At 43.5% G+C, this 12,924-nt stretch overlaps 1 protein-coding gene across 3 annotated transcripts in view; it reads left to right on the forward strand.

Annotated features, from left to right (window-relative positions):
• Positions 1 to 9,172: 9,172 nt before the first annotated feature.
• The window catches only part of LOC144503898 (STE20-related kinase adapter protein alpha-like), a 31,617-nt gene continuing 27,865 nt past the window's right edge, over positions 9,173 to 12,924 (forward strand). For all 3 annotated transcript variants that reach the window (XM_078228947.1, XM_078228946.1, XM_078228948.1), the window contains exons 1-2: positions 9,173 to 9,286; positions 10,662 to 10,780. The gene's annotated coding sequence lies outside the window, so the exon portion shown is untranslated. The remainder of the gene's footprint in view (positions 9,287 to 10,661; positions 10,781 to 12,924) is intronic.

Consider the following 12,924-nt stretch of genomic DNA (forward strand, 5'->3'; position numbering starts at 1 on the left):
ACAGTAACTTCATTGCAATGTTAATTGTGACACTAATAAATAAGCTTCAAACTCGTTGCCCTTGGAGGGCAGTTAAGAGTCAACCACATTGCTGTGGATCTGGAGTCACATGTAGGTCAGACCAAGTAAGGATGCCAGATTTTCTTCCCTAGAGGACATTAATGAACCAGATGGATAGGCTTTTTTTTCATGGTCATCAGTAGATTTTAAATTCCAGATTTTTAAATTTTTTAAAATTGAATTCAAATTCCAGCATGGTGGGGATTTGAAGCCGGGTTCCCAGAACATTAGCTGAGTTTCTGGATTGATAGTCCAGTGATAATACCACTAGGCCATCACCTCCCCCTCACACAGAGTGAAGTGTGGCTCTCTTATCACTGCCTACAGAAAGTAGGTGGTCCTCTCAAAATACCATTGGGAAATCATCTCTTCTTCTCCTGACTGTCTTACAGGTAGTTGGTTTTATATTCCTTTGTTATCTAAGTTCATTGAACTTGGATGCCCATCCTCAAGGTGTCCCAACGCACTTGGCAGCCAATGAAGTACTTTTATGAATTGTAGTCACTGTTGTATTGTAGGAAGCACTGCAGCATAATTTGTACATAGTGAGATCCCACAAACAGATAATCTGTTCTTTGGTGTTGGTGGGGAGATAAATATTAACAGGGCAGAACTCTTTGAAATAGTGCCATTAATTTTCTTATTGCGCCTAAGTCTAATGTCTCATTTGATGGCAATGCAGCAATCCCAGGTTAATAAATTTAACAACTCTGAACCAGTGAATTAGTCCTTGACCATCAATGTTGCTTTTGTTGTTGTGTGGGTAATGTATGCCACTGACTGCAGGGTGGAATAACAGTGCTGCTTATTGTAGGTTGGATGCAGGCCGCTGGTGACTAGGATGCTGCTGATTCCGTTCCTAATCTGATCTGTGTCAGTAGCAGTACTAGGCAGTGACTGCCACGGCCTTCTGAAAGGGAGAGGGAAAACCGGACAGAGAAGCCATTGTTTTTAGGTTGTCATAGTTTGCTTCCGGCCAGTTGGCCACCAGAACATCAGAATGCTCCCTGACAATGAAGATAAAAAGCGCGAGTGCACATTGTATCCAAAGATAAACACCTTCCCAAAATCTTATCTATTTCATCAAGTCACAATTTTGCCTGTTCATTGTCGTTGAAAAATATATTTTACACATCATTCTCCCTTTTGCCTATTTGTTGTCTCAACTATATATTCACTTGTGCAGCTTTTTACTAATACGGAACGGCTAATACAAGAACTATTGTTAGGGCAAAATGGAACAATACAGGTAAGCATAGTTAGCCTAAGAAAGCAATGTGTTTCTGCCTATGGCCTTTCTGAAGCTCAGACTAAAACATCCAAGCACAAATTTCACAGTTCAAATAGCTTACTTTATCGGTCAAGCAGGAAGGTATTTTGTGAGGACATATGTAGTGAAAGATAGTTGACAATGCTTTAAACGATAAAAAGTTTAGAGAATGGAATGAGATTTGATAAAGAAAATAACCCAATGAATGTGTGCTCATTCAGATAACATATCCAAAAAGGCAAAGCACCTGACATGACTTCAGGATGTCTCATACTACGCAGCGAAGTACTTTTGACATGTAGTCGCTGTTGTAATGTAGGAGGAACAAGGTCAAATTCAGTGATCTAAATGTCACAAATTAAACCTTAATAACTTAAGTGATTCGGAAAAGTCACGAATGTGATCATTTACATGATCAGTATGATGCAATCAGCATCAATTCTGACCTTGGGTGACTGTCTGTGTGGAGTTTGCACATTCTCTCTGTGGCTGCATGGATTTCTTCCCCGCAGTCCAACCATGTGCAGGTTAGGTGGATTGGCCATGCTAAATTGGCCCTTTGTATCCAAAGATGTGTGGGTTAAGTGGATTGACCAAGCTAAATTGCCCCTTAGTGTTCTAAGATGTGTCGGTTAAATGGATTAGCCATGATAAATGAGTGGGGTTACAGGAATAGGGTGGAACGGAGGGCCAGGGTACGATACTCTGTCAGAGAGTCGGTGCAGACTTGATGGGCCGGATGGCCTCTTCTGCACTGTAGGGATTCTATGATTTTATGATTCAATGAATGAATATCTATAAAGGGAGAGAGCTCTTGCTTTCTGTCACTTGGGGAGAACAGGAGAATAATCTGAATTTAGCCAAGTGTCCCAAGCATGAGTATGCAATCAACTACTTATTGCCCCTATCAGAATAGGTCTGATAGACTTGTTAAACTGTCTAGTGTTTAATCAAGTTCACATGGATTTCTGATTAATTACATGATGTGTTGAACTGTCTCAGATTAATATCGCATCATGCTGTTGGCAGCTTTGACAATGCAGTGTTCCCTCACTAAAGCACTGAAATGTTACCATAGCTTATGCTCTCAAAGCCTTGAGAGGGACTTGGACTCTCAAACTTCTGACTCTGGTGAAAGTGTCACCACTGAGCCAAGCTGACATTGCACAGTAAAGGAAAATGAGAGGCAACAGTAATATTGCATCTCAGAGGTGTGGACTTTCCTCTGCCCATTATTCATAAGGGGTGAATGCTTTTGTTAAAATTCTTCAGAAGAAAGATGTTAGATTATAGTTAGAATCAGAACCATACCAGAGCTAAAAGGGTTTAATCATGAGGACAGGTTGAATGAACGAGGCTTCAATTCCCCTGAATAAAGAAGATTGAAGGGGTAATCTAATTTTGCTGATTATGATTAAAAGATCTCAGAGGGTAGATAGAAATACGATAAGATATTTCTTTTGGTTGGGGAGTCCATATAACCTTACAATTAGAGCTACAGTATTCAGGTGATGATGCCAGGAAGGAACCTCTTCATACAAAGGGTACAAAATATCTAGAACTTTCTCCAAAAGGCTGTAGACATTGTGGAAGGTGTTGTCAATTGATTAACTTGATTGTGACATTTTTGTTAGGTAAGGGTATTCAGGGTTACAGAATAAAGGTGCGTGGATGGAATGAAGATACACTACAGCAATGATCTAACTGAATGATGGAACCGTCTCTAGGAGCTGAATATCCTCTTCTTGTCCCATGTTTCTGTTAGACCTTTTATTTTTGAACCTGACAGCATACTCTCGGTGTCCAGACCACCAACAACCTGTCCCTCCATGCCGACACTATAGTTAAGAAAGCCCAGCAATGCCTCTACTTTCTCAGGAGGCTAAGGAAATTTGGCATGTCAGTTATAACTCTCACCAACTTTTACAGATGCACCATTCTGGTTGTATCACAGCTTGGTATGGCTCCTGCTCTGCCCAAGACCACAAGAAACTACAAAAGGTCGCGAATGTAGCCCAATCCATCATGCAAACCAGCCTCCCATCCATTGACTCTGTCTATGCTTCCTGCTGCCTCGGCAAAGCAGCCAGCATAATTAAGGAACCCACACATCCCGGATATACTATCTTCCGCCTTCTTCGTCAAGAAAAATATACAAAAGTCTGAGGTCACGTACCAACCAACTCAAGAACAGCTTCTTCCCTGCTTTTGAATGGATTTACCTTGCATTAAGTTGATCTTTCTCTACACGCTAGCTATGACTGTAACACTACGTTCTGCACCCTCTCCTTTCCTTCTCTATGCACTATATGCTTTATCTGTATAGCGTGCAAGAAACAATATTTGCACTATATACTAATACGTGACAATAATAAATCAAATCAAAAAGTGTACATAGGCAAATTTCATTACAAATGTGAATGTAGGAATTTAAAATGTAAATATGTACAGATAATGTATTACCTGAAGATTACACTTGACATTGATTCATTGTATGCAATGCTTGGTGGGATCAGCTAATATATTATAAATTTATTCTGTATTTCCACTCTTCTCTTTTCTTGTGTATTGAACTTGTTAGGGTACCGATCAGAAAGCCCAAGGTATAGTATGAAGCCAGACTAGAGCCCAACAGTTTTTCTATTCTGGCATTAGTATGAGGACAAGATGTTTCACTCCAGGTGTGATTCTATTGACAAAGTAGGGAGCTAGTAAAACCAACTTTATTTAACAATACGGTTTAACTATAACAACTGAATCCGCTTAACATTATCATTTGAACAATACTTAAATATGACAAGATACAATTCTTAACTGCTATCCTATCTCTATTAGTTCCAATTCAAGCAATTTTCTTCTTACAGACTTAAAATCCCTCTTCAAAATCAGTTAGCAAAAATCACAGGCTTAAGTGCGTGTACTTGTTAACAATCCTAGAGCTTTTTCAAACCTCTGGAGAGAGAGAGATCTTTTCATAAAGGGAGAGAAAGCCATCTCTTTTAAACAGGTCCAGTCAGCAACTGCTCTTGATTTTTTAAAATGTAACTAAAACACTGTCTTTCCTGCAAGCTTAGCTCGTCCCATTAATCATGGCTCTGTCAATCAATCTAATCAAAACCATACTCTGAAACCCCAAGGGAAACAAAAATGCATTAACTCTGTATAAACAAACAAATCCCTGGCTAAACTCTGCCATTATCCTGCATTTGAGCTCCCTGCTGCCCAGACAAAATGGCACTGTATAAAACAGAGCTGAATTTCAAACATACCTCCTACAAGGCACATGATGAAATTACATTTCTTAAAGGCACAGTATCACCTCAAACTTCAAAAACTATATTCAAATATGCGGAAACAAATGTGGAAAATTGAACAGATGAAAGAATGTCCTTTTTGAAAATGGGTATTACATTTGTTATTCTGAATTATAGAGCCCTATAATATAATCTCTAGGATTTGGTTATTTCATTTTACTTTTTTTTTAGACAAAGCTTAAAACTTTTAAAATGATCAATGTTGAGTTTCAGTTGTCTATTTTGATGGAAAGCCAATCTAAATCCTTCTTCAGCACTTGTCCTGCTGCCTCTGTATCTAAGACTCTGCGTTTTAGTGTTATCAGGAAACTTAGCAGGTTCGCATTTACTTTCTACGTCCACATTTTGACAATGAGAAACTACAGAGGTCAAAGCATTCAGGACCGTCCTCCTGCTCTGAGAATGAGTTCCCAGAAGAAACTGGTGGGTATTATGTCAGCACCGGACTCTATACCCACTCAAAATTTTCCATCCATTAAAATAATAATGGCACGGTGGTGGAGTGGTTAGCACTGCTGCCTCATAGCTTCAGGGTTCTGGGTTCAATTCCAGCCTTGGGTGACTGTCTGTGTGGAGTTTGCATGTTCTCCCCATATCTATGTGGGTTCTCTCCGGGTGCTCCAGTTTCCTTCCACATTCCAAAGATGTGTGGGTTAGGTTGATTGGTCATGGTAAATTGCCCTTTAGTGTCAGGCAGATTAGCAGGGTAAATGCATGGGGTTACGGGATACAGCCTGAGTGGGATTGTGGTCTGTGCAGATTCGATGGGCCAAATGGCCTCCTTCTGCACTGTCGGGATTCTATGATTCTATAAAGCAAGGAAAAACTATGATGAGTTCAGAAGCAGAAAATCCTGTCCTGTCTCTCTTGACTCCCAGAAGCCTTATAGATATTGAGGGAAAAGTGAATGTTTAATGGACCCACGATAGCACAGCAGACATGTCCAAACAGGAAAACTCTGTTGAATCATATGAAATTACAGCACCAAAGAAGACCAGTCAATTGCATTTTTCATTTAGATAGTATCAGTTAGGTACTGGCCTATTGGAATTATTTAATCTGCCATTGTGAGGGAGCTATATTAACACACAATTGAGTTTATGATAAAATATTCTGGATTAATGCTAATATCTACCTATGTTCCAGCAACAACCAAGCTTACAACCGCACCTTCAACAACCTCCCTCTGCTGGACACTCATTCACACGCATCAACCCATGCCTGAAATCTAACAAATTTGTCACACACTATTTCTCTCTCATAAAATGCTTACTTACAAATTAAGGAAATAACTAACTAATGCAGATTGTGTTAAAAGTCTGTCATTAAGCATCTCACGTTTACATGAAATTCAGCAACGATCACCTCAAGGGATTTTCACAGTAACTTCATTGCAGTGTTAATGTAAGCCTACTTGTGACTAATAAATAAACGTTAACTTTAATTTCTTTATCATTATCCTGGCTCAGGATTACCTCATTAGCCTGAATCAAAGGATTGGAAATCTTTGGAATTCGATACCTCACAGGATTGTGAATGCTCCATTGTTGAATATATTTAAGGCTGGGATAGACAGATTTTTGGTCTTTCAGGAAATTGAAGGATATGGGGTGTGGAGTTGAGGCATAATGTCAGTTGTGATGGTAATAAATCAATGGTACAAGAGGCTGAATGGTCCATTCTGCTTCTATTTGTCATGCCATATCATGGAATTGGGGAGGGCTGGGGTGAGCTGGCATTGATGTTAGAAAATCATCCTTGATCTTGTTGAACAATGTAAGTCCATAAGATATAGGAGCAGAATTAGACCATTTGGCCCATCAAGTCTGATCCGCCATTCAATCATGGCTGATAAGTTTCTGAACCCCATTCTCCTGCCTTTTCCCCATAAACTTTGATCACCTTACCAATGAAGAACTTATCTATCTCTGTCTTAAATACACTCAATGACTTGGCCTCACAGCCTTCTATGGCAATGAATTCCACAGATTAACCACCCTGTGTCCCTTTACTCTGAGGCTGTGCCATCGGATCCTAGTCTCTCCTACTAATGTATATAGCAGGCTTCGTGGCCAGATGGCCAGATTGAGCATTTTTTAACTCAAAGGGAGAAAATGCTGGAAAGTCTCAGTAGGTCTGGCAGCATTTGTAAGGAGAGAAAAGAGCTGCCATTTTGAGTCCAGATGACCCTTTGTCAAAGCTACCAAAAGAGAAAATGCTGGAAAATGTCAGCAGGTCTGGTCCAAAAGAGAAAATGCTGGAAAATCTCAGCAGAGAGAAACAGGGCTAATATTTCCAGTCCAGGTATATGACTTTTCTACAGTTCTGGAACATCCATAACCCTCTGGGTTAGTGAATTCCAAAGATTCCCAACCCTTTGAATAAACAAATTTCTTCTCATATCAGTCCTAAATGGTCAGATATGTAAAAGGGTCATATTGGATTCAGAATGATGGGCGCAATCTTTCTGTCAATGCTACAATGACGAGACAGAGTCCAGGAATGAGATAGAGAATCTGGTGAACTGATGCGGCAACAATAATCTCTCCCTCAATGTCAACAAAACGAAAGAGATTGCCATCGACTTCAGGAAGCGTAAAAGAGAACATGCCCTGTCTACGTCAATGGGGACAAAGTAGAAAGGGTCAAGAGCTTCAAGTTTTTAGATGTCCAGCTCACCAACATGTCCTGGTCCCCCCCATGCCAACACTATAGTTAAGAAAGCCACCAACACCTCTACTTTCTCAGAAGACTAAGGAAATTTGGCACGTCAGCTACGACTCTCACCAACTTTTACAGATGCACCACAGCATTCTTTCTGGTTGTATCACAGTTTGGTATGGCTCCTGCTCTGCCCAAGACCGCAAGAAACTACAAAAGGTCATGAATGTAGCCCAACCCATCATGCAAACCAGCCTCCCATCCATTAACTCTGTTTACACTTGCCACTGCCTCGGCAAAGCAGCCAGCATAATCAAGGACCCCACACACCCCAGACATTCTCTCTGCCACCTTCTACCGTTGGGAAAAAGATACAAAAGTCAGAGGTCACGTACCAACCGACTAAAGAACAGCTTCTTCCCTGCTGCTGTCAGACTTTTGAATGGACCTACCTCGCATTAAATTGATCTTTCTCTGCAACCGAGCTATGACTCTAACACTACATTCTGCACTCTCTCATTTCCTTCTCCATGAACGGTATGCTTTGTCTGTATAAAGCGCAAGTAACAATACTTTTCACTGTATGCTAATACATGTGACAATAATAGACCAAATCAAATACATTCCTGCTGCAGTAAGGATGGAGAAATCGGTGTCAAGCTAAATCTCTGTTCACTGCGGCAGGATAGGAAAATCTCGCCAGCCTGAACAGTCAGATATTCTGGCCATTAACTGTTTCTCTCTCCACAGATGCTGCAAGAGCTGCTGAGTATATCCAGCATTTTCTGTTTTTATTTCAAATTTCCAGTATTTTGCTTTCATAAAATTTTAGAAATGCACAAGTTCCCCAGGATAATTCTGCCTTAGTTTGAGAAATTATTGTTTGTTTTTGAACAAAAAAGGAAGGGAACAAGGAAGCAGAGTGAGGGGAGAGGGCCACACTGATGGTGTTGGGTGATTCACTATGGCTCCTTCAGTGATTCACTATAAGATTTGGCCCATAAACAGCCTCATTCAAACCCGGGTCAGAATCTAACGGCCGCCGCTCGCGAGGATAGAGGGAGCGGCTGAGCCGCAGGTGACGAAAGGGGGCGGGGCTGAGCCGCAGGTGAGGAAAGGGGGCGGGGCTGCGCCGCAGGTGAGGGACGGAGAATGGTTGGTTGAGTCCAGGACCAGGAGGGGGGCTGGGGGAGGGGCTGAGCACGGATCGGAGCCATGGGAAGTAGGGTTCGGGAAAAGACCGGAGATGAAGGAAGGGAAATGGGGCTGGGGGGGCTTCAGGCGGGGACTGAGAAAAGGAGTGGTTCTGAGAGCCTGCCAGTATGCGGGGCTGAGATCACGGGAGGAGACGGAGCAACACGAGGGAGCGAAGCTCAAGGCGGGCCGGCGTCAGCTCGCGCCGGCGACGAAGCGGCTCCCTTGTTAATGTGGAGGTGGAAGGGGCGGGGATTATGTCGTCACGATAAGTGGGCGCGTTCTGGGCCCAACAGCACCACCGGTCAGAGACGGAGTGGCAGCCGAAGGGGCGGGGCCTAGGTAGGGATGGGCGGGCACGGCTGGGCTTGTGGGCGGGCACGGCTGGGCTTGTGGGCGGGCACGGCTGGGCTTGTGGGCGGGGCCGGAGTGGGGGTGGGCGGGGCCGGAGTGGGGGTGGGCGGGGCCGGAGTGGGCAGTGGGCGGGGCCGAGGTAGGGATGGGCGGGCACGGCTGGGCTGTGGGCGAGGTGTTAACCTGGTGTTGTGAGACTTCTTACTGTGGGCGAGGCCAGAGTAGGGGTGGGCGAGGCCAGAGTAGGGGTGGGCGGGGCCAGAGTGGGGGTGGGCGGGAGTGGGCAGTGGGCGGGGCCGGAGTGGGGACGAGCTAAGCTGGAGTGGGTGGGGCTGGCCGTGTTGTCGCGAGCTTTGAAGCACTCTCGTTGTTATGGGTGAGAGAAGGTGCCAGAAGCGTGAGCGCCGGTTTACCCCTCACCATCTCGGACCAGGTGAGAGAGATACAACCGAGTGGGAAAGGCAGGGGACAGGTAATGAGAACGAAGATGTCGGGGAGGAGCCGGCAGCAGGGATGGTGTGTGGAGCTGGGTGTCTGAGAGGGAGCTCCTCCTGGTCTCTAACTGACCGGCCGGTCCCAGGCTGCTGATGGCTGGGCCCCCCTCACAGTGACAGGCTCTGTACCCTCTCCTTTCCTTCTCTCCTATGTACTCTATGAACGGTATGTTCTGTCTGTACAGTGTGCAAGAAACAATACTTTTCACTGTATGGGCAGTATAGTGGCACGGAAGGGGGGGTGGGAGTCCTGGCTTCACAGTGCCAGGGACCTGGGTTCGATTCCTGTCTTGGGTCACTGTCTGTGCGGAGTCTGCACGTTCTCCACGTGTCTGTGTGGGTTTCCTCCGGGTGCTCTGGTTTCCCCCCACAGTCCAAAGACATGCTAATTCGGTGTATTGGCCATGCTAAATTCATCCTCAGTGTACCCGAATAGGCACCAGAGTGTGGCGACTAGGGGATTTCCACAATAACTTCATTTACAGTGTTAATGTAAGTCTACTTTTGATACTAATAAATAGTTTTTTTTAGTTTAATTATTAGTGTCATAAGTAGGCTTGCGGACAGAAACCAAAGCACCTGGAGGAAACCCACGCAGACACAGGGAGAATGTGTAAACTCCACACAGACAGTGACCCAAGCTGGGAATTGAACCTGTGTCCATGGTGCTGTGCCACCATGCTGCCCAATATATGTAACAATAATAAATCAAATCTAAAGAGAAAATGCTAGAAAATCTCAGCAGGTCTGGCAACATCTGTAAGGAGAGAAAGGAGCTGATGTTTTGAGGCCAGATGACCTTTTGTCAAAGTTTTGACAAAGGGTTACCTGGACCCTCAAAACGTCAGCTCTTTTCTCTCCTTAGAGATGAAGCCAGACCTGCTGAAATTTTCCAGCATTTTCTCTTTTTGTTTCAGATTCCAGCATCCGCAGTAATTTGCTTTTAAATCAAATCCCGGCTGGTGCATGGAAAGGGATGTGGGATATTTAAAACCCTGACCTTCGAGGTGGGGGAGGGAGATCTTTCCCTGTTGGGATAAATTAGGGTTTATTTTATCTGGGGTGGGAGTTGGCCCTGTGCTTCTGATGCCATGGATCAGTAGAATTTGTAATGTGCATCTTTTTTTGGAAACTTTGGAAAGAGAAAGCTTATCTTTCTTGTATGTACAATCAACCAATCTTCATGCGTGCCAGGTGCCAACTTTTTTTGCATTGATCCAAGTTGTTGGTTTCAATGTTCTTGCACCACTTAATTGTGTGCTGTGACTTATTTTCTGTTGAATTGATGGTTTAATATTTGTATTACTATTTTAGTGTCTTTGGCTGTTGGAAGAAGTAGTTCATTTTCAAGAACCCAATTTCTTCAGAGGCAGAAGTACTGAGCTGTTTCCTAGATATTGTTAACATCCTTTGCAAATGATGCTTTGCATTCAGTAAGTGCCCTTAATTCTATACCAGTATTTATATTTTATTAGCAGCTTATCAAATTGGATCTTTATTGTCCCATTGTTTAAGAAGGGGAACAGAGACTTCCCCGGGAATTATAGACCGGTGAGTCTCACTTCTGTTGTCGGCAAGATGTTGGAAAAAATTATAAGGGATAGGATTTATAGTTATTTGGAGAGTAATGAATTGATAGGTGATAGTCAGCATGGTTTTGTGGCAGGTAGGTCGTGCCTTACTAACCTTATTGAGTTTTTTGAGAAAGTGACCAAGGAGGTGGATGGGGGCAAGGCAGTGGACGTGGTATATATGGATTTTAGTAAGGCGTTTGATAAGGTTCACCATGGTAGGCTTCTGCAGAAAATGCAGATGTATGGGATTGGGGGTGATCTAGGAAATTGGATCAGGAATTGGCTAGCGGATAGGAAACAGAGGGTGGTGGTTGATAGTAAATATTCATCATGGAGTGCGGTTACAAGTGGTGTACCTCAGGGATCTGTTTTGGGGCCACTGCTGTTTGTAATATTTATTAATGATCTGGATGAGGGTATAGTTGGGTGGATTAGCAAATTTGCTGATGACACCAAAGTCGGTGGTGTGGTAGACAGTGAGGAAGGGTGTCGTAGTTTGCAGGAAGACTTAGACAGGTTGCAAAGTTGGGCCGAGAGGTGGCGGATGGAGTTTAATGCGGAGAAGTGTGAGGTAATTCACTTTGGTAGGAATAACAGATGTGTTGAGTATAGGGCTAACGGGAGGACTTTGAATAGTGTGGAGGAGCAGAGGGATCTAGGTGTATGTGTGCATAGATCCCTGAAAGTTGGGAATCAAGTAGATAAGGTTGTTAAGAAGGCATATGGTGTCTTGGCGTTTATTGGTAGGGGGATTGAATTTAGGAGTCGTAGCGTTATGTTGCAACTGTACACAACTCTGGTGCGGCCGCACTTGGAGTACTGTGTGCAGTTCTGGTCCCCACATTACAGGAAGGATGTGGAGGCTTTGGAGAGGGTGCAGAGGAGGTTTACCAGGATGTTGCCTGGTATGGAGGGGAGATCCTATGAGGAGAGGCTGAGGGATTTGGGATTGTTTTCGCTGGAAAGGCGGCGGCTAAGAGGGGATCTTATTGAAACATATAAGATGATTAGAGGTTTAGATAGGGTGGATAGTGATAGCCTTTTTCCTCTGATGGAGAAATCCAGCACGAGGGGGCATGGCTTTAAATTGAGGGGGGGTAGTTATAGAACCGATGTCAGGGGTAGGTTCTTTACCCAGAGGGTGGTGAGGGATTGGAATGCCCTGCCAGCATCAGTAGTAAATGCGCCTAGTTTGGGGGCGTTTAAGAGATCCGTAGATAGGTTCATGGACGAAAAGAAATTGGTTTAGGTTGGAGGGTCACAGTTTTTTTTTTTAACTGGTCGGTGCAACATCGTGTGCCGAAGGGCCTGTTCTGCGCTGTAATGTTCTATGTTCTATGTTCTATTAACATATAGTTGCGATGTCTGGACTTGCAGTATGCTTAATATGCATTTATTTTGGTATACATTTAAATAATGTGATCAACTAATTTCCATGATAAAATTAAAGTAAAGTTTATTTATTAGTCACAAATAAGGCTTACATTAACACTGCAATGAAGTTACTGTGAAATTCCCCTAGTCGCCAGTCCAGTGCCTGTTCAGGTCAATGCACCTAACCAGCATGTCTTTCAGAATGTGGGAGGAAACTGGAGCATCTGGCGGAAACCCACGAAGACACGGGGAGAACATGCGAACTCCACACAGACAGTGACCCAAGCCGGGTCCCTGGCGCTGTGAAGCAACAGTGCTAACCACTGTGCTACCGTACCATCCTTTAGGTTTCAATTAGCTTTCAATAAATGTGTATTTTAAATGACATTCTCGCAGAGATTTGGAATTGTGATACACAGAGCTTGTTAAACTGCAAGAGTACCTGGCAACAGGAAAAAGTTTCAGTGTTGCAAGAAAGCGAAGAGAGTCCATAACTGGTAGCAGAATTGATCCAAAACTATGTGGGAATTACTGAGGAATAAGCCTGCTCTCAGTCACAGCAAAGATTCAACTAAACTCTATTAAAACAGTACTAGACAGCCTTGTAGGTTTGTTCTCCAGGAATCAGT

Source organism: Mustelus asterias, chromosome 14, assembly GCF_964213995.1.
Source record: "Mustelus asterias chromosome 14, sMusAst1.hap1.1, whole genome shotgun sequence".
Taxonomy (NCBI): Eukaryota; Metazoa; Chordata; class Chondrichthyes; order Carcharhiniformes; family Triakidae; genus Mustelus; species Mustelus asterias.